This window comes from Thermobia domestica, chromosome 18 (genome assembly GCF_964235325.1).
Source record: "Thermobia domestica chromosome 18, izTheDome1.hap1.1, whole genome shotgun sequence".
Classification (NCBI taxonomy): domain Eukaryota; kingdom Metazoa; phylum Arthropoda; class Insecta; order Zygentoma; family Lepismatidae; genus Thermobia; species Thermobia domestica.
Window position 1 is genome coordinate 116,585,006 of NC_137471.1, and position 21,795 is coordinate 116,606,800.

General features: G+C 34.8%; 1 long non-coding RNA gene across 1 annotated transcript; it reads right to left on the minus strand.

Moving 5' to 3' along the window:
- Positions 1-3,479: 3,479 nt before the first annotated feature.
- LOC145675565 (uncharacterized) lies at positions 3,480-9,696 on the minus strand. The gene is made up of 2 exons (XR_014129154.1): positions 9,627-9,696; positions 3,480-3,986 (listed from the first exon to the last, which is right to left on the minus strand). It is a non-coding gene; the product is annotated as an uncharacterized LOC145675565 (long non-coding RNA).
- Positions 9,697-21,795: the final 12,099 nt, after the last annotated feature.

A 21,795-nucleotide genomic window follows, 5' to 3' on the forward strand; every position in this document is an offset into this window, starting at 1 on the left:
TTTAATTTGATGTTGACTTCAAATTGAATACAATGTCGTCATAATACGAATAAGGATTCATATTCTCAAGAAATCTTTCAAACATTAGACAATGTCATGCTGATTCAGTGGCGAAGGGCCACTGGATCGATAGCATAGTTTGCCGATTAATGCAACTTTCCAACACTTTGACTATACGAGATGTGAAGTAGTATTATGTGTCCTTCGCAAGACGAGATAAACAAGTGCATGCTTTGTTAATAAAGTTTCTATTGGACTTCTTACCATTCTGAACTTTAATTTCGTGATACGTTATGTCATGCTTCTCCTGATATGTCGACTAAAAGTACTTCCAATACAAATTTTACACTACCTGTAGGTTGTTGTGGAAAGAAAACTTATTTCCGCATAATTGAACATAAGCAAAAGTGAAAGACAATAGTTTGATTAACTGAAATGTGATGTACAAGGTGTTAAAGGTATACCATCTTGTGTGTACGAGTATTTATCTTCCTTAGAATAACTTACCATTTCAATCAAAGAATGCCAGGGGCCACGTTGTCTCAGTGGTAGAGAGCTTCAGCACTTACCTCTGGTGTGTGGGGACCTCGGTTAGATACCTTGAGCTCTTTCGAAATGTGCAATGTATCAACAAAAATGCAGATACTTAATTGATATACTATAGTATCGTTAAAAAAATGAATCCAAAATTATACTGAAAGCACTATAGATTCATATTTAATTATTCCTGTCTTCAAAGTCACCTGACTGTTGTGGAATTTGTGCATGCATAATGAATATTTCTTCAACTGAATAAACATGTTTATTTCAATTCTAACAATTAAATTCACATTATACCCATTATTTATGCGAACACCGTCAAATTATCTACATACATGAACAATATTATTGCGTAGAATTTGCTTGAACTCGTAATTTCCCTTACAGACTCCCCAATGACCCCTTCATTCATTCTGCTAACCTTCTACATTAAATATCAAAAGAAGGAGAAACCACATTTTATTATTTTAAATGAAATATCTACATTCTATAGTTCATGTATCTAAAAGGAGTACTGACATATTGCCGTAATGTTTGCAACCTCCGCATGTTACCCCATCAGCTCCGAACTTCCAGAAAGAACCTCAGTAGTACTTTTAAACATCAAACCTAAAACGGTCTCAATTTCAAGTTTCTAGCGTAAGACGTTTGTCCTAGGCTTTTCTACGTCAGCACAGCCAACAATACTAATCCTTTTTATTGTATATAGAGATGACAATCCAAGGGACACTGCACTATGAGGAACATTTCATTTCAATAAAATTTTAACCTCTACGGTTCCGAATTTTTTTTTACTGCACCAAAAAATTATTTCTGAATATTTTCTAGTTAGTTATATATATTTCAGTGTAATAAAAGCAATTTCATATTAAAATGTGCCATCCCACACAGCAATGAAATATTTTCAAAACGTTTCTAAAACGTGCCATCATTTTCCTTCAGAAAATGTATCCTACTTCCCTTAAGGAAATATATTCCATATGTTGTTGAAAACATTTTCCACATAATACTGAAAATATTCTCTAAATACACTCAAAAACGTTGTAGAAATATTTTATACGCCGTTAGAAAAGTTTTCCTAAAAATATTTCCAGTACGATTTCCAAACATTACTGAAAAAGTATTTGAAACGTTTTATACAATGTTAACGGAATGGTTTTTAAAATGTTTCTCATGGAATATTTTAAAATTATTTACCAATAAGGCAGACAATATTTTCCTACATGTGCCAAAATATTTTCTTTACATGACAAAATATATTTAGTGAATATTTTTTGTACATCACAGAAAATATTTAAAGAATAGTTTCTGTGCATGACAAAATATTTAGGGAATATTTTCTGTACATGACAAAATATTTACAGAATATTTTCTGTACATGATAGAACCCAAAGCCCATAGGCCAATTCGGTTACTACTGCAGATACGAAAACAAGGTAAGATACAGAAGGAAATTTTTAAAATGCAGCAAGTTTTGTTTTTATATTAGTATACCGCCCAATAGTAACGAAAAGTACGACGCTGCCACTGTTGGACAACACCGAATGAAAGAAAGTGTGGTTTGAAATTATTTGGACCAAAGGGAACGGAAAGACACAATGAAAAATATAGTGCAAGACCCAATTTCGCGTCCTTCGTATCTGCTCCCACCCCCAACACCGTGGTTGCTACGCCTCTGGCGTGGATGTTGCATTTGCATGTTTATCCTTCACTGTGTCTCCTTTCAATTCTTCTCGGTGTAGCTAATTTCAAACCACACATTCTTTCATTCGTGTAGCCCGACATGATGTATGGTAACGCATTTTCTTTATTGAGCGGTACACTAGTACAAAAACAAAAGTGTTGCTGGAATTTAAAAGAGTCCTTACATATCTTACCGTGTTTCCATACCTGCAATAGTAACCGAGTTGGCCTATGGGCTCCGGACTTTTGCGTCACTCTGCATATACGGTATAACGGCTTCTTGCTGGGAACAAATAGTGGGTTGAAAACAAGGCGGCCAGGCTGTGACATAGCAGCTGGAAGAAAACATAAGATTCTTCTGTACAATTTTACCTGCTTAGACGTCTTTGCCTCACTCTGTTTTCATGACGAGGAACCATTGCGGCCCACAGACTCAGACCAAAAAAATAAATAAATAGATAAATAACTAAAAACACAATAAAAATAAAATACTACTACTACTACTACTACTACTACTACTAATAATAATAATAATTATTATTATTATTATTATTATTATTATTATTATTATTATAATAATAAACTGTGTAAATTGTGTAAACTGTGTAAATTGTGTAAGCTGTGTAAACTTGCTCTCATAATTTTAAGCCTTTTTTTTTAACTCAAAATCTTATTTACACACAAAATGTTTCTGGGTGTTTCACTGGTACTACTGGTATGTGGACACGCCGTGCATATATGTTGGGGTGTCTTATGTGACTTACGACATTCAAACTGCACATCAGTGTGTTCACAATCGTCGCCTGCCAGTTTTGAAAGCGGCTGTATTGAATTTTTTTTTTTTTTTTTTAAATACGAAAAGGATTGAAGTTTAAACATCCATTTCAAGAAACAATTGTTGGCAATCTTTTTCCTATCTTAAAAATAATAAATCCAATATAGCCGCTTTGTAAACTGGCACGCGATGATTGTGAAGGCTCTAATTTGCAGTCTGAACCTCGCAACATCACATAAGACACCCCAACATACATAGACGGCGTGGCCACATACCAGTAGTAGCAGTGGAACACCCAGAAGCATTCTGTGTGTAAATAAGATTTTGAGTTAATAATAATAATAATAATAATAATAATAAAAGCAGCTTAAAATTATGAGAGCAAGCTAACATTATGTAGTTATAATTTACACTGTACACTATAATAAATATACATCTATATAAGTTTATATTGGTTAGTAGTTAAATAAAAATATAAATGTACACTATTCTGGCATTATTTATTTAAATACTCTTCAGCAGCATCTTCATGCTGCTCGTATTATTTGTTTCTATACATTAAGAACAATCTTCTCAAATATCAGAAATTCACATTTTAACTTGTAAACACTTGTTCTAGAAAATTATGTCACTGACACTAATTAAAAAAAAAATCAACAACAATATTTATGTGTTGCTGAAAATATGTTCTACAAATCTACGGCGCATGGGGAATAGATCTTTTCACGAAATGTCACTTTTTGCAACTTTCAAGAAATATTACATTGTTGAATAACCAGAAAACGTATTTGCTTCTTTATAATGTCACTTTTGATTACCACAACTAACTATAAATTCGACGCTGCGAATTGTCAGTTGAAGTTCTGTGGAACTGCAGCTGAATTCTTAACTGATCTTCTTGTTCGTCTCTGTATGACATGTTGAAGCCAAATCCCAATAATCTACGCGATCTCATCGTTAGTTACGTTTCTCTTGTGTTACACAGTTTCTGAAAATAAAAATAATAGGCAGCGTTTAATAACATAATAACAGCAGGGAATGATTAAATATCAATTATTACATCTTAAACTTACAAAAATATTTAAAATGTTTGTGTAGGACCTACAGCAGCTTGTGAAGACAATATTGTGTTACAAAAGTAACAAACATCCTGAAGAAAATGTAAATGGCAAGGAAGACAACAGCTACAGCTGAAAGTGACATACCTTAGACTGTAGCTTAATTACGGACGTTGTAACATGTTGAAGAGGTCACAGATTTATTTTTAAAAAGTAAAGAAGCTTATAAATATTAAACCTAATATTAAAATAATAATAATAATAATAATAATTTGAAAACATGTGGCAGCATTTGAGTTGATGAAGAACTAGCGTCTCATTCCGAATGCTCTGATCTAAAATCTGGACTCGATCATCCTTTTTCCCTCAGTCGTACCAGGTGAATGCCGAGGTGGTTACTAAGGCCTTGATGACCGCTACCTTGCTTGATTTCTTTCCCCACGGAGCAGGCCATACATATTATTTTGCCTTATACAAATGAATAATTTTGATAACGTTGCATTGCAAAGATACAAAAAATCGCGAATATAGGAATGAATCATGAAATGCTCAAGAAAACTACCAACATGACAGAACAATTCAGTAAAAGGATGAAATGAAAGGTAAGGGGAAAAAACAAGGAATGTCCATGTGTGTGCTTCATTGGGTACTTTGCCCTATGTGATGGTGACTTTTGGTACTATTTGCCTGTATATATATATGCATCGGTAGATGTAAAAATATCTATGTAAAAACAGGCAAAAGATTTGATTAAGCCTATGCCTTTTTACGAGGTTTTCAATATTAAAACACCGTTTTCTCAAAAATACAATTTTGTGACATTCTTTCTATTTTCCCCTTACCCTTCAAATATACTCTATACATGTTCAACTCTCTCTTCCACGGACACTTAAATGGAACGTGTCACTTGAAGATGGGAAAATTGCGCATTTTGCTAAAATAAGGATTTTCAAAGTGTGTTAAATGTTATAACAGCGCTTGTAGTACATGCTTTTGGGAAATAAAGTTTACAGGAAGATGATTCTGAGAAGTATTCATGGCACAATAGTATGTATTTAAAGCGAAGAAAAAATAAAAAGGGCGCCAGAAAGTTTTTTTTTTTTTTTTTTTTTTTACAAAAATTTAAACATAGTGTATCCCTCTTCAAATGACAACTTCTATGATTCTTTCCACTCTGAATCTAAGGTACGGCTTTTTTAATGCATTCAGTGATTCAGAACTTTATAACGGTCTTACGTTGAAAAAAATGGAATCTTGAAGTTTAACGTCCCACGCTTATGCGGTTAGGCTAAAGGAGATGGTGATAATGAGAAATGAGTGAAATGGTGGAATGAAGAAAGTGGGAGGAAACGGGAGAACCCCGAGAAAACCCACGAGCACGGTATTTGCCACCACAAAGTCCACACGGCGCGAGCTGGGATCGAACCAGGGACCCCAGGTGAACGCTCTACCACTGAGCCACCGCGCCCCCGGGTCTTACGTTGAATGTTGTATATCTTAGCGCGAAAGCAACTAATTCGCCCAAGAAAAATCCAAAATCTAATAAGAACCACTTCCAATTACTTGATCACCTTAATTGCACCAATAATATACCAACGAAAACCTCAAAAACCCAGGTGGGTTTTTTCGGGCTGGGCCCAATTGGGCAAACCCTGAACACAATACAATACACACACACACACACACACACACATATATATATATATATATATATATATATATATATATATATATATATATATATATATATATATACGCAAATCGCAAAAGAATAATTGTAATCTTTCGGCAAATCTAGTCTGATGGTCCAGTTTAATTTTATATATGCCAGGTGAAATATTTACATGTCGCCTGCCGCAAACCATTTAAGAGAAAATAAGAAAATTAGCGAAAGAATTATAATTTTTCAACAATTATTTCGAGCGGCACGCCAATAGTAAACCTGCAGGCAGAATTAGGTAATACTCAAGCAGACTGTTTTACCAAATTTTGACGCATTTCTTGCATCTTCCGGTTTCTTTTTGCAGAACATGCACTAAACGAAAAGAAATCCTTAAGTTTAATATCCCACGGTCATGCCGGTTAGGCTAAAGGATACGGTGATAATGTGAAATGAAGAAAGTGGGAGGAAACGGGAGAACCCCGAGAAAACCCACGAGAAAGTCCACACGGCACGAGCTGGGATCGAACCAGGGGCCCCAAGCACCGGAGGTGAACGCTCTATCACTGAGCAACCGCGCCCCCCTATGTACTAAATGAGGAGCTCTAAAAGAAAAAGCGAAACAACTTCTGTTAGGTGGCCAATAAAAAAGCACGCATGCTATCTGAAATGAAATGAAAATGAAATCTTTAAGTTTTACGTCCCACGGTTATGCCGGTTAGGCTAAAGGAGACGGTGATGATGAGAGATGAGTGAAATGGTGGAATGAAGAAAGTGGGAGGAAACGGGAGAACCCCGAGAAAACCCACGAGCACGGTGTTTGTCCACCACAAAGTTCACTTGGCGGGGGCTGGGATCGAACCCGGGACCCCAAGCGCCAGAGGTGAACGCTCTACCACTGAGCCACCGCGCCCCCGCATGCTATCTGAGTCAGGGCAGAAGCACAGCAGGGGGGCCCGAGTGACAGCGTAGCGAGCAGGCACGTCAGCGACAAGGCAGGGGGGTACGCATAAACGAGGATGGTGCAAAAACATTTACAATATTTGTAATTATTCTTATCTTCAAAAACACTTAATTTCGATCCTAAAAAAAAAAAAATGCCTTTCACAGCTAATACACGAGTGTTACACCGCCTTTCTTTCTTACCTTTACGACAGAAAATAGTGTACGTAGGGCTATTGCCTCTGTTCTGAATTTTTCTTCTTGAATAAATCTTTTCCACACTTTCCGCAGTTGATTTTACGCTCTTCACCATACCATGACTCTGTAGAGACTTTATAATCCTTCTCTCTTTATTACACAATTCTTAAAAAAAAAAAAAAAAAAAAAGTTTACATTACGGCCATCGCAGATGTTCACAACTGACGTATGAACCGGAAATTCCCGTCGCTTACTTCTACCCTATTTGCATTCAAAATCCATTTCAATAAGCTGTGCAATGATAGAAATAACTTACATTAACACTCTCATTCCTTCACAAAAAATATTTCACATCATATTTTATCTATAAATTTTGTTCTCGGCGTAAAAGTTTGCTCGATAGAACCCAAGAATTATTATAACCCAGTGGTGTATTTAAGGGAGGCTTCCGGGCTTAAGCCCCTTGAAATTGTACTTACTATATTAAAGTAAATGAATTATCTTGGAGAACAAAGTTAGCCAAGCCCTTCTCCCCTGAAAAAAAATCGTAAATACGTCATTAAAATGGTAATATACGCGCCATTATCCCGTCACCAAAATAGAAATGTACGTGCCTACTCCCTTCGGAAGCATCCCCTCAGCCCCCCCGCCTTCACCCTCCCTGACTCGGTTAGATAGCATTCGTGCTTTTTAGTAGCCCCGTAACACAGATTGGTTTGTATTTTTTGGGCTTCTTATCCACACATCAGGAATCAGTATAAATACGCAAATCGTAAAAGAATTGTAATTTTTCGACAATTAATTCTGACGGTCCCCTTGAATTTATAACTGAAAAATTTATACGTCGCTTGGCGAAAATCATTAAATAGACAACAAGAAGGAAAGTAGCGAAAGAATTATATTTCACTAAGTATTTCGAGCAGTGCTTCTTCCAGACTTGTCTTTGGGAGGGCAGTGGCTCCCCGGAGCAGACCAAAATAATACGTTTATAATAATAACTAGAATAACACGAGCAATGCCCCCGGAACATTACTTTTGAAAGAAACACTGCTTTCGAGTGGCACACCAGAAGTAAAAGTGCACGCAGAATTATTATAACCTGTCATAAAAATGGTAATGTACGCATTTTTTAAAACTCTTTACTTTGAGGAAGGCAGTGATATTATGTCAGTACATAGTATTGCCGAATGAGCATTAGCGAGTGAAGGCGGGTTAGAGCCCAGCAGGGCACGTTGTTTTCTCTTTCCTTCTTGGGAACTGTAACTGCAGAAACCGGTTCAGATCAATTGGTCATTGTCACTGCCTTGACTAAAGTAAAGACTTGCCCGCATATTTTCCCTTTGAAAGCATCCCCTCGTTCCTGCTGACCTCCAACTTCGCAATGCTCTGACTCAGACAGTATTGGTGCGGGAAGCTTCTAGAACACAGGTCACCCATATAGGTTAATAGATGTTTCTTTTCTGTACCAAAGTAAAATATTTAATTCACATAGTATTGCCGAGCGAGCGTTAGCAAGTGAAGGCGGGTAGAGCCCCGCAGGGTACGTTGATTTCTGTCTTTATTACAGATAAATGGGAAGAGGAACCTGTGTTCTACAACCCTGCCTATTGGTGCTTTTTAGTGGCCACGTAGTACAGGCTGATTTATATTTTTTGAACTGTAGTTTTTACGTCATACATCCGGCAACGTATATATATACGCAAATCATAAAAGAATAACTATACTTTTTTTCGACAATTACTTCTGACGCTCCTTTTGAATTTTATCTATTCCATGTGACGTATTTCAAATCGCCTAGCGCAAATCTTTAGGAGACAATAAGGCTTGTGTATAGCCCACTCCCCCCAGTTCTTTGTCACCGGAACTGGAAGAGTCAGTACTACTACTACTTATATCGAGAACAGAACCCAACCAAACCCTGCGGGGCTTCTAACCCGTTCCTACTACTATTGCTACTAACTACCACTACTACTACTACTATTGCTACTAACTACTACTACTACTGCTACTATTACTACTACCGCTACTAAAGCTACTACTACTACTTATACTAAAGCTTCCTTACCGCAAGATTTACATCTTAAATCTTTATAACATGCGATTCCGATTCATTATGAACTAGTATGAATCGTTAGAATCACTATGATTCGTTAAAAATCACTGGGGGGAGCGGGCTATACTCAATCCGACAATAAAAAGAAAATTATTAAAAGAAACTATTTTTCAGCAATTATTTCGACTGGTGAGCCAAAAGTAAACCTTCACGGTATTTTATGTATAGAGATGAAAAATAGAAATCTAGCATCCCATACCTTTATTAATTTGTAAACATAAATTTCTCGATAATACATAGTATACATGAGAACCCCTTTATCTGCGTTTCTTCTGTGTTCTATTACCATTTCTACATGAAATACCATAAATTTTCTGCGCAGTGCAATATAAGAAGTACCCATGTGCACAAGACATGCGATATGCGTTAAATCCCCCCCTCCATCCCACACATAGTCATAGATAAAGTACAAGGGCACTACACATGCAGATATAAAGTACAGGAACGTTCTTTTCTTATTTTCGTATCAGTCGATAAGTAAATAAAAGTTGCTTTGTTACCCCCTTTGTAAGTTCGTACATACTCAATGAATAATCCCTAAAAGTATGAGCGTCCTGCTTATTCGGGAACTGATGCAGCTTCATGTATACTATACAGACACTCAATCACTTATACAGACAATAAAACTAAATTATTTTATGTAATCGTTATACTTACCGACTTTTCTTGTCTTTCTTTCTTTCTTCTTCACTATTAACAGTGTTGAGGTGTGCCTCCGACTTCGGAAAGGTCTTCTTTTAGGCTGTAAGTGTTGTGTTTGGTAGTTAAACTCAGCTGATTATTTCCGTAAGTTCCCATATATCTTCTTCAGTTAAAGGAATATTACGAGCAATATACATAATCATCGTCTTCAATATTACTTTTTCTATATAAAGATATCTTCTTCAACATGTTATTTTATTTTATTTATTTATTTTTTAAATATTCCTTCTTCTCTTGACTTGTGAATTCAACATAGCGCGCAAGGAATGCTGGTACCTTTGATAAACAAATGACGGTTGAAGTAGCGATGCTAATTAGCAATCTCACACACTGGATATCATAAATTTCAAATTTTTAACAAATATATTTCTTTGGTGCTGCTATAATTAGTATAATGATTGGTAATAATGCTACTACGATACTCTCGTGAGAGAATTTATTCAACATTCGATAAAATATTCTGGAAATAATTCTAAAATATTGCATGAAAATATTTCATTTAAGTTACAGGACAAGATAACAAACACATTTCCATACAAAATTAATAGGAGTTTTAAAAATATTTCTTATATTACGAACGAATTTATTTTTAAAATATTCGAAATATTTTAAAAATTATATTTCATATGTTTTCTTGTAACAATAGAAAAGAATGTAAATGACATGTTGGAAAACATTTTATTCTGTTTATAGGCCTATTCTGTTTCCTTTATCATGTATGTAAAACATTTTTTGTGTTACTTAGAAAACATTTTCTCTCTCAACTAGGGGTAAAAGTACGGGGGGACGCCGCCCCCACCTCGAGAAAATATATACGGCGTCTACCAAGTTCCTAAAAAAATTACAATGGGCAAAGATAGGCAGGGTGAACGGCGTGACGTCATCCGCTACCTACCGTCCCCCAACCTTTTCAGATCCACTTTTACCCCTGCTCTCAACATTGAAAACATATTACATTACATTCAACACAATCCGCCTTATGCAGAGTTGTTTTCACGAATGATTAGTGTCATACTAAAGGCCTGACTGCTGCAGGAAACATATGTTAGTCGAGCTCTTTGGTAGTGCACTAATCATGCGTCAAAACGACTCTGCATAAGGCCCAATATTTCTATTACAATTTGTGAAAATTTTCCGTACATTATTTTCCTACTAACGTTCTAAAAATGCACATCCTGTTCAGTGGCATATTTACGATTTTGTTTCGTGGAGGGAATCTTTGCTAACTTTATTCCTGAAAATGTGAAAGTTGTGCAGAATATTTTATTTACTTTAATATAGTAAAACAATTTCGGGGGAGGATTAAGCCCGGAAAGCTTATTTAACGCCACTGCTTCCCGTAGTTAATTAAATGTTCTCCAAACACATTTTAAAAAATAGTTCCGGCATATATTTGGGATACTTCTCAGATATAACAAGGAATATGTTTTCTCCATAACGGAAGAGTATATTCTGAAAACATGTAAAAATGTTTCTATAATAGACCTATATCAGAAAATGTTATTCACTAAAGACACAAAATATCTTCCAAAACACAATGGAAAACATTTTCTATTCATTTTTAATGTTTTCTTTTACCTGTTTTAAAGTTTTATATTCAAAATTCAATAAAATATTCTGGAAATAATACTAAAATATCATACGAAAATATTTAATTTAAGTTATAGGAGAAGATTACCAAAATACTTTTGTAAAAATTAAGTAAACCTTTTTAAAACATTTCTGAAAAATATTTCTTATATTACGAAATAATTTATTTTTAAAATATTCTAAATGTTTTTAAAAATATATATTTAATACGTTTTCTCGTAAAAATAGAAAATATTACAAATAACGTATTAGAAAACATTTTTTAAATATGTGGAATATATTTCGTTTTATTGCTTTCCGTATCATGTATGGAAAACACTTTTAGTATCATTTCGAAAATATTTCCCTTCTCAACAGTGAAAACATATTAAATTAGATCCAAAACAATATTTCTAATATATTTTGTGAATATTTTCCTGGTTTTACTTTCCGGCAAGCATTCTCAAAATGTACTCCAGGTAATTTCTAAAATGTTTTACAAACATTTTTGGGAAAATATTTTCGGGAAATATTCGGAATACATTGGGGAAACCAGCATGGAAATCTTCAGAGAAGGAAAACCTTTTGGAAACCAAGGAAAATATTTTCTTCTGATTGAGGAAATATTCCTTGCTGTGTGGGATAGGGGCAGAGGGAGGGCATGTGCTAATTTGAGTACTTAGGGGCGTACTACATATATTTATTGTAAATATAAAAATAAATAAAGGATGTTTTTGCTAGAAACGAAGAAAGTATTAGAAGCCAGGTATCAACAAAGATTTAGTTGTTTTGTTTTGAAGCAAAATTATTTATTTTAACATCATTCGTGCTACATTTAGTGTGAGTATAATTACTTATGGGAATTTAGTTGAATTCAATGCATACCTAAACGACTTTTTGCATTTGTTTAGTGAAAAATCAAAAGTTAATGGCAAAAATATTATTGCAGTGTTTACAACAAATTATGCTATAATTTTGTGATGTATCTAAACAAACCGAGAAATACAAAAACTACTGTACCAGTTGTATATTTTTACCTTCAGCACCTTATAAGATAAGCTGCTAACATAATCATGTACATCAATGTTTTATTAGAACAATCATGCATTTTACATCTCAAGAATAACTTTACATTTGCCATGTGTAATATTATCCAGCATGCACTGTTATTTTCATAACATATAACCTTGCAAATCCGGTGAATGGATTTACTTGGTGTAGAACGCAAGAAAACCACTTCTATTTTGCAAGCAAAGAAAAGCTTCGCAGTTTGTGCATTTAATCCTTGTTCTTTCTCTGCATGTTTCAAACCTACATCGATATTGTGATTTACCAGGGACATGATCGGGCCAGTGATTTACTGAATCATACTTTACATGATATTGAGGCATAGGAATAACATTTTGTTCTCTTTTTTGCACAGAAACCACCTTACTGTTATTGTTACTTGGCCTGTCAACTTTGGGACTGTCACGTTTCCTGGGTCAGACGCTAGTAGGGAATTAGCAATGTCTGATCTAAATTCTTAACAGATCAAAATTGTCTTTTTTGGTGTACCTGCAAGCTTACAATCTATTTTATTCAAAATACTACAGCAAAATCCAAGAAATGAATGTGTACTCTTACAGTCTATTTCTTAGTCTTAGTGGAGATTCTGTAGTACGAAATCAATCTATTTTGAAAATCTACACCCCCATTTTCTCATTTTTATGTTTTATTACAGAAGACCTAGGAACACAAACATGATACTTATCTTCTTTGCTGTATCTTAGGACTTGATCTTGTGGTAAACTACCAAAAGCCGTAGATACGAAGAGAAGACTCTTATTGTTCTTCCATTTAAGTATAACTATTTTACCATCACTTCTACAGACGACATCACTTCGCCTCTTATCATTTCCTTATCACTCTTCAGAATTTTAAGTGCTCTTCCTGTTCTATTTCGCATTACTGTACCAGTACAATATGTATTTGCCTCCAACACTTTTTCAGCAGCGGACACACTAGTAAAGACCTTGTCAGTATAAACAAATTTTACAGAATCCATTGGTTCAACTAATTTTTTACAACAGCTTCTACTACTCCATACACTTTCACTAACTCTTCAGGAAATGTATTTTTACCTTGATATTTCAAAAAAATTAAAACCAAACCATCACACGCTACTAGAGCAATTTTTTAATCTCCAAGGATTGGGCTTAGAAGGAACATACTGCTTCAAACCTTCAGTGATTTTCTGTCCTGAAGAAAGTATAATTTATTCGTCGATCGCAACGGATTTGTGGCAGCAAGTTACAACCGTGTTGTATCTAATCAACTATTGGCTTCACTTTCCAAATTTTCTCTGGTGATTCCGAATCATGAGATAAGTTATCTACAAAATGGAGCATATTTATTTCTAAATGCAATTAAAAGAAAACAAAAGTTAAAACAGCTTTTGAAAGATAAAAAATATCTAGCAATATGAAAAGTACTCAAATGAGTACAGGGGAATAATATGTATACATAAGACCCGAAGTACTCATCTGAGTACATGATACTTTTTATTAAGTTCTCAAATGTGCTGAACGTCCAAATCACGAGTAATGTTTTTATATCAAGAAGTTTCTATTAAACTACAAGAAAATAATTTTTATACTATACCGAAGGTAAATCAAATAATATACTCACGTTTTTTGTCAGGACTTTCAATCCCTTCCTCTCCTGCTGCAGCCATACTTTTGAATCTAACACTGTATGCTCAATGCTGCTATCTGATGAACCCAGAGTGCACTAAATTTGTTCTCGAATGAGTACTTGAGAAGCAAAACGTGTAAGGGTGCGATTGAAATGAAACGACATATACTTACGTAATATTAAAATGAATGTACTCAAATGAGTACTGGGGGACCGTAGAGGTTAAAAAGAACCGCGCACAAGAACTACAGTGGCAGTATTCAGTTAACCAAAAAGGAAGGTGTCAAATTGTGTTAGTCAACTACAGGTGCTTGAGAGTTTTTACATTCCTATCTCTTCACATTTTTTTCAATGTTATGTTCCCACAATCGCTTATCTCCTTCGTTTAATCCAATCCTTCTTTAGTTTATAAGAAATAAGTTGTAAAATTATTTAATTATTTCATTTCAAATTTACTTATGTGCTTAATACATTTTAAATGAGAGAGAATCTACTAAATGGATGTAAAGATAAAATATCTGACGTTAAAAACACGGCAATTGGCTAGTTCCATCATGATCGCAAAAAGTCAACTGAGTGATTCCTGTACGTAAAATATGTCAGCAAATAAAATATAAAATTAAGTACTTTATCATTCTTAATGGGAATTGAATATACCTTAATTCATGTAGCTCCACAGTTACGTAGGAAGGTGGGCGTTTCTCCTAATCCTCACTTCCCTCTTAAGTTTTACTCAAAATGTATTCGCGACCCTAAGCATACTCCCTGTTCACATATGTTCTCACTCTCATACCCACAAACCTTTGACGTGAGGGATCCTGGTTCGATTAACGGCAGGAGCTCGTGTGCTTCTCATCTGACTTAAAGTTGTAAGTCTACGTGCCAAATAGCCTCGCTGCTGAAAGGGAAGCTAAACCCAAAAGCAAATAAAATATCTCACACTCACGAGCTCTCGTCTTCCCCTCAATAAAATAAAATATGTCCATCTCCTCAAAATTATTTCCAATCCTCGCCATCATCCTCACTCATTCTCGTCCTCAACCTCATGTGCATGCACTCTCAAAACGAACAGTCTCCTTACGTTTACTCTCATGCGGATTATCCCTCAAAATGGATAATCTCCTTCGTCATTAAAAAGCATTTCATCATCGTCCTCAAAACTTACTTTCTTCATAATCCTCACTTACACTCACCTTCAAATATATTGTTGACCTCACATTTACTCGTTCTTGCTTCATAATGTATTCTTGTCCCTGTCTTTACTCGCTGACACCGTAACTTTTTCCCATATTAGTAAATGAAGGCAAAATGAGTGAAGGCCCTTGTGTCTGAGGAACACACATAGCTAATTGAGCCTGTAAACCAGATACTGAGAAAAGGATAAGCACAACCAGTGCCTATTACGTATAAACTAAACAAGCTACAGCTTAGGACCCTACTCTCTTGGGGGTCCGAAAAATTTTAAGAAAAAACTGGCTGTAATGTCATTTATAAATATTAAGAAAAAGCAAAGTTAAAACACGCATGGGGCCTCTGTTGTTGAACCCCGCATATAATGGGGCCCTCGTTTCTCAGCTCCGCTTGTAATGGGGGCCTCGTTTCCCAGCCATTACACTTAGCTCTTAAGTCTTCACAGTATGTGATAATGTTATGATATCTTGTACTTGTATGTGGATAGAACTCTAGTGCTAGCCTTTCGCGTACTATTTGAAATTCGACAAGAATTAGGCCTGGTAACAGATAATGAATAAGACGTAAACACGAAACGACAAGCTGATGAAATAATAGTAAAATATAAAAGAATTACAGCCCTAAGCGGCAATACTTTTTATATCTCAAAATTATAGATATTTCGCTGTACGTAAATATACGAAGTAGTGTGCTGAACTAATTTAATAACATTGAGAATTTCTAGCCTATCCACGGGGTCTAGGGGCTGAATCCCCTAAACTTTTCACGGTAGGCTTGCAAATGAACTATAATATAGAGATGAACTATATTATGGTTGGATCGCCCCCCACCGTACATTTCTGGGCTAGCTACGGGCCTGTTGATAGCCTTGGCACTGATTTTAATAGCGATCTATAGAGTGTAAATAATGGATCACTAAAGCAAACAATAGGATCACGGATCAGAGTGATTTGGTCCATTCGTTCTACGCATATGAGTAGGCCTAGTTCGTTAATATATATTTACAGTATTTTATGTATTGCTACCTTCAGAACTGTCAAAGTGAATTTACCTAGTGTAAGTTAGTATACAGCAGGGTATGTCCATGGTAACTCACGTTATGTAATGACGTATATCTTGAAGAATACTAACCGCAATAAACTTAGAAGCTCCGTTTTTTATTTAAAAAGGAAAACTGTCACATTTATACAGATAATTACCAAATATCGTCATTTTATATGATACAGCAAACCTAGGAGAAAAGAAAATACTATAGTAACTCACGTTACAAATTTCTTCCCTACATTCAGAACCTGTGATTTTTTAGTATATTTTCTTTTGTCCTGGGATAGCTATGTGCATGAAATTACTATGTAAGATAGGGACACACATAATTTAATTATGACAAAAATATTAATTTTTATTTACATTTTATGACTACTTATTTTAGTGGAATATGCACAGAGTCGAGTAACTCACGTTACATTTGTCAACGATCTTTTATTATTAAGTATAAGCAACATTCATTTATAATAGCTTGAAATAAGCACAGTTTAATTAAGTGGAACATTGAACTTTACTTTAAAGAAAAGGTTTCATCAGTTATATGAAATTTTACTCGGGATACCGACAAAAAAGAGTAAGACCTATGTAATAAATAAGGCTTGTATAATATAATCAACATTAAAACTTAGTAGATGAAAGGTAACCTACGGGAAAAATAAGAAAATAGTAATTCTCTGAAAACAAATTAGTGATGTCAGCTACATACAACTATATTTTTAATCAAAAGAACAACTTGACTAAAAATTATAACTATATTTCTATCATGAATTTTTGTCCCTATTTCCGTGGACATACCTAGCAGTCTGAATTCATTAGGCTATCGGTACTAGTTACTACATAGGAAGGCAAGGTACTAACATCTTTTCAAGTCGCAGTAAAAAGAAGCTACGTACATTTATGGGTCTTATAACTTTTTCTATTGCAAAAGTTACGTTTTTCAACGATATTTTGATGATTTCCAGTCAGAGGCGGATCTACCCCAAGACAGCAGGGGCCTAAACCCCAGTTTTTGTGTGACAAAATTAATTGAAGCTATTACTTACATATTTTTGAAAGTTTATAGATAACTTACGATATACCTATCATAGTCTGGGTTTTGGTTGACCTCAGCCCAGTCTTTACCTTCTAGACTTGCCTCTGTTTCTAGCGAATTTGTGTCGTAGTACATTTTCTATAATCTTCGAGGGTTGCATACAATTTCGAGTTACCCTTGTGACCTGACCTCGAAAACGCTCACAGGACTGGTTGAGAGCAGAGCTGAGCTTCAGGCAGTACTTACCACCCTGGGTGATATTCAGACTGTATTTAGCTACATTGGATTTCTGGAAATGTTTCAAACTTTACCAAACTGAATAGAAACTAGTTGAAATTAGAAATGATGCAGCCTCTACATATAGAAGCATGATGTGAAGCCTTGATCATAGTTGGTGCAAAAGGAAACAGAGAAGACTGCTAAAGGGCTTCATTGGGACGAAATTAAACTACCGTGAATTTTACAGTTATTCTGTAAATATCTTGAAAACAATAAGTTAAGTTAACGTAATATATATTTTATGTGTAAATTCATTACTAGTTAGATGTCTATTAGGTCCATAAATTACCATATAACATATATTAAAAAAAAAAAGAAAAAAGGAACATTTCTTCGTTGAAGAGGGAAGTGGAAATATAAAGGGCCCATTACGTTCTATAGCTTAGGGCCTCATTAAAATTAAATCCGACACTGAGCACAATTAATTGGGTTATACTCAGAAAAGGTAGTTCTAAAATAAACCAAAAGAGAAGTTGATTATGTACCCAGTTATAAATTATAGACTTCGTAAGCGATTAGTCTCAAGAATCAATATCATAAATAACCAGCTTTTGTTCTGAATTGATAATTGAAGTCAAATCAATGAATAATTTGTAGAGTTTAATATTGGTAAGAGTAATAATATCTCTAATGATAATATGAAAATCTTAAAGAGACAACTGTAAACCGCTAACGATAATGCTGGAAGTGAACAGAAGACGAAGTTCCTTGTTAATATATGCTTTCTTCAGGTAAATACTTTACCACAGGAATAAACTGACAGATGCTTCCGTGCACACTAAGGCAGATTCTTGCTAATTCGAAATATATGAACACTATTTGAGCTATGATTTAGGTCAATTAGAAATTTTATGAAAGTTTTTTCATCTATTTTTTTTAAATGACAAAGACATATGAGCAAGAATCAAGACATTTAAAATGATTTAAAATATAGAAGCAGCGCGCGATTGTATTTGACATGCAATGATATGTATAAATTGAAGATTGACAGTCAGGTAGTAGAATGAATTTGTGATATAACACGACGGCAGAGCAGTAGAGTAAAAATGGTGGTATCACTCACTCTAAAGATACTCAACAAAAGGGCAGTCTTTCAGATACTGTATATAGTTGCAAAGTTCTCTAATCCACTTGTGCATTAGGCGTATTTTGCTTAAGTGTCGACAGTACACCTTCATATTAAGATCATAGAAAAGGGAGCATTATAAAACTTGTAATGTTAGTTCTACGATCGTTATTCACTTAATTGCCAGTCGAGAAGTATTCTTTTCTGATTCTGTTTCTTAACAGATAGCTACAGATATTATCTCGACTGAGTTAGACAATGGAATCCATCCGTTAATATTTTAAAAAGTAACGGTGACTTATCCCGCTTTGTTCTGAAATAAATGTAGTTCCACTTCATGCCGTTAGATGGCAGCAAATATCCTCCATCGGCGGACGTCTACCAAACGAAATGTAACAATTCTGGAACTTAATTCATGAACTTAAAAAGGGTTTTTATCTCACTCTAAACAGGAAGAGCATTATATTTTTGCTCTTTGTGTGCATGTTGGTTCTAATAATACCATTTTCGCAGCACTGCTCTGCCCTCTTTTAGCGTTCCACCTTGGTGCTCCTTCCTCTTCGGGACTCCTGAAACTATAATTAACATTGCTACAATGGCTGAGTGCATTCGAGAACTGTTCCTAACATTAGCATATATATTTTTAATATCGTATTTCTATTTGACTTCTTCCAGTGTAGTAATAATTATGTTAAATTTACTGTAAAAGATCTAAAGTACGATGTATATTTACCAGAAGATTTAAAAAATTCGTAAATTTGACGTAGGTAATACGTCAAAACAATGAAAAGTAGAAAACCTTAGGAAGAATAAATGAAGACATCAACAACATTGAAAGAGATTGAGGATAAATTAAAATTTATTGAAGTAGATACTAAATAGTCTAATTGATCTGTGAGTAATTTTGATGAGCCTATTTAAAAGTTCGCCTATTCAAAGAAAATAATTGAAGAAAATTGAAACCTTGGTATGGAAGGAAATTAGTCGGAAAGTTCATATTGAAAAGAGCAAGTAAATAGAGCCAACCAGCGGCTAAATTACGGAAAACAATACAAACAATGAAAGAAAATGAACGAATAGAGTACATGTGTGTTCATGATGAGATTGTTTAAAAAATGTTATAGCAGTAGGTAATTTACACTGAACACGCTTAATAATAAATAATTCGATAGAGTTTCCTGACGTGTTTGGGTTGGTTCAATGTTCCGTCCGTTTGTTGCCCCACACAGATCAAATCATTACTAGAGTTCTTGCTACACAAAGCGTAGGACATTTAGTATAACGTTGCTTAATGATTCTAGCTGTAAAATACACTACATCGTTCGCGGGAAAAGTGTAAACACATTGCTTGATATAGTCCTACAATTAAAAGGCGGACTGAATTATCGTTAATGGAACTTAGTTAGTTGTTCTTTACTTTGATGATGATGTCATTAATTTAACAAATTTAGACCAATCAAGTGACAATACTATCAGTGCGTCCAGTAACTTAGTATTACATTGTCTCCAGTTGCCAGCATATATCCCAACGCATCATCAAGTCGCTATACATCGTCAAGAATTTTATTTCATGTTAGTAGCTTGATTTTATCGTCACTTCAGCAAAGGCTGTCAGTATTCTAGGTATAATAATATTTAAGAATCTGTTACCGAAAATAAATATTTAATAACAGTAATGTCTTAGTAGGTATTTAATTGTTGTTAGATACTACAGCAACCCTCATGTAGTTTCCCCAGGCTAAAATAAAATTGCAACGATTTTCAAAGACTCCTAGTTTTAGTGATCATCAACACCATTTCGTCTCATGGTACGATTTTCGAGCACTAAACTCTTTCCTAAAAAGTAAAAATGTAAAAGTGATATTACTTTTTTCTATTATAATAGTCAAGTCAAGGGATAAACATAATGTAGTCAAGGGATAAGCATAACGTAGTCAAGGTATAAGCATATACAGTTAGTAATTGCCTGGTTAAAATCAAAGCCGCTATCAATTCCTTTGTTAACGTGTAGCTGATTCTTTTTTGTGTGATTGATAACAGATAAGTAATCTCACTTTTATTAATACGTACGTATACATACCTCTTTGTAGAGGTAAAAGTGGATCTGAAAAGATAGGGGGACGGAATTTAGCGTTTTGACTTCACACCGTTCCCCATGTCTATCTTTGCCCATTTTATTTTTTTAGGAAATGGGGATACGCCGTACATATATTTTGGAGGTGGGAACGACGGTGTCTTCCTGCATTCCCCCTCACTTTTACCCCACTTCTTTGTTTATATTTTTCATATATCATTAAAATTTTTCTACGGGATTTTTCTCATAAACAAAAATGTTAATATTTATAATGTTGCCGTGATATTAATATTCAGGAGCTCCAAATGTATAAATCTCTTCTATTATTCATCCTTACGTTGTAGTTAAAAATGAAAAAGTAGAGGCTAACGACTGGAGCCTAATATTCGTACGGTTCGTCATGCAACTTCCAAGGAAATCAGTAGTTTTAGGTCATTGGGCAACTTTTTCATTCCTTAAATAGACTTTGTTTTGGTAAGTCGGTAATCAAAGTGGCTCCTCAAAAATTTTATTTCGAAGAGTCACAACTGTTACTTTCAAAATGTAATAAGTAAAATTTAAAAAATGACCTACCTTCCATCAAAATTTGATGAACATATTTATTACTTCACATTAATTTTTTTTAATCTAGTGTGGTCATCCAGTCAGGAACTAAAGATCTCCATTTGAATAAATTTGAAATGCCGGTAGATCTTAACAAGTTATTATGTGTGTGAAATATCATTGTTTGTTGGTCTTTGATTTTTCAGTTACAAAGGTAACCAAGAAAGTTCTGTCGCTGTTTGTGGAGGTCTGTGTTCAATTGGCCCTCACACCGTGAGTTAAGTGCGAATGTAGATAATATGAAGATAAGTTGTTGGTATGGGAATATCCAACATACTACCTCTTTGTGGCAGTTCAGTTACATGTGAATTCGCGTAAGGACAGAGTAAACATGAGACCACTACAGAGCGTCATCAGGGAGTAAATGCTTTACGAGTTCAAGCTGGGGTCAAACCCCCCTGTAGTGGGACGGAAGATATGCCAAGAATTTGGTGAGGGTCTCGTTACTACGTGGACAGTGCAGCGGTGCTTTAGCAAGTTTGAGGACAGTGACGAAACACTTGAAGACGCACCACGTGCCGAAAGACCAACACATGTACAAAAAGAAGATCCTCAGGCAGCAATTGAGGAGAACAGTGGCCAGACATGT